The following is a 1,937-nucleotide window of genomic DNA, read 5'->3' on the forward strand; positions in this document are numbered from 1 at the left end:
GAATCAACTCCATGGCACTTAACAATAACAACATGTGTGTGTGTGTATACATATATATATATTTTTTTACTATAATTCATTATCCATTACTTCACATTTTGGCTATTATGAACAATGCTGTTATAAAGATGCAAACACAAGTTTCCACGTGGACATGTGTTTTCATTTCTTTTGGATGTATAAAGAAGAGTAGAATTTCTTTCATTTAAAAAAACACAAACTTTGTATTGTAAATTGGGTGAAAGTTGACAGATGAGAATTGATTAGTTTTCCATTCACCAATTCATACACACTTTATTTCATGTCATTGAATGTAATCCCCACAATAAGTAAAGGCCACTTATCCCACTTCCTCCCTAGGTTTCCTGTTTCCATTCCTCCTTCTTTCCTAACCCTTCGGAATTTTGTCCATGGGTAAATGCTACCCTTTTGAACTCAAATGGTTGATTATTCTAAAGTATGCGTACCTCACTAACATTATTGCTCTGATTACAGACCTGTTTATTGTTTGGCTGAAAATTGAGCCATGGGAGTGAGATCATTTCCAAGGTTGACTGGAGTCCAGGTGTGGTGCTCTAGGATAAGCACTGGACCACAGGGTCGATTTGAATGAACCACAAGGTCGTTGATGCAAACTCACCAACCGCTCCTCAGAAACCCTATACAGGTCACTATGAGTCAGAACCAACTTGATGGCACTTAACAACTACAAAAGTTGACTAAGGGCCACAGTCTGACAGTTTCCATCAAAATCTTAAGAAAGACCAGTAAGCCTGGGCATTCTTATGATTTTGAATTTTGTTCTACATTTCCCTCCTATTCTTTCTATGTCCATCTAATGTGTCCCTTTCAGAGCAGTTGGTAATAATGGTAGATGGGCACCATCTAGTTTTTCTGGTATCCACTGAACTAATTGTTTCCATCCATTATTCACTTTTCTTTCCTCTTTTTTGTTTTGTTAAGTGCAATTGTGTCAGTTCTGACTCAAAGCAACTCTATATAGGGTTTCTAAGGAGTGGCTGCTGAGTTTGAACCGCTGACCTTGAGGTTCAAATAGACCTTGGGGTTCAGTGCTTATCCTACAGCACCACACCAGGACTCCTAAAAGTGGAATTTGGCGCTGTAGGATAAGCGCTGGACTGAAAGGTTGGTTTGAACCACAAGACTGGCAATTCAAACTCACCAGCTGCTCCTCGAAAACCCTATGCGGGGTCATTATGAGTTAGATTCAACTCAATGGTCCTTAACAACAACAGCATGGTATTTCTATCTCGAACCTTTTGAGGAACCACTATTTTCCTAGGTTGCTACACCATGTTATATTCCCACCAGCAATGAACTAAGTTCCTATTTCTCTGCACCTTTCGCAGCACTTGTTTTTCATTTTCTTGATTTAAGCTAACATACTGGGTGTGAAGTGTTATCTCACTGTGGTTTTGACTTGCATTTCCTTAATGATCAGTGATACTCAATATTTTTTCACTTGCTTATTGGCCATTTGTACAAGATTCTTTGGAGCAGTATCTATGCAAATCCTTTGTTCAGCTTTTGAGTTGCTTTTCTGTTTGTTGTTGTGTTGTTGTTGTTGGCTGGCTGGCTGTGTGCCTTGGAGTCGGTTCTGACTACTAGGGATCCTGTACAGGGTTTCTGAGGCTGTAAATCTCTACGGGAGCAGAAAGCCTCATCTTTCTCCTGCGGAGCAGCTGGTAGTTTCGAACTGCTGACCTTGTGGTTCGTGGCCCAATTCATAACCACTACGCTACCAGAGCTTGTTGTTGTTTTTAAGTGCTGTTGAGTCAGTTCCGACCCATAGCGACCCTGTACAGGGTTTCCGAGGCTGTAAATCTTTACGGGAGCAGAAAGCCTCATCTTTCTCCTACGGAGCAGCTGGTAGTTTCGAACTGCTGATCTTAAGGTTCACAGCCCGATTCGTAAGA

The sequence above is a fragment of the Chrysochloris asiatica genome, unplaced genomic scaffold (assembly GCF_000296735.1).
Source record: "Chrysochloris asiatica unplaced genomic scaffold, ChrAsi1.0 scaffold00054, whole genome shotgun sequence".
NCBI lineage: Eukaryota > Metazoa > Chordata > Mammalia > Afrosoricida > Chrysochloridae > Chrysochloris > Chrysochloris asiatica.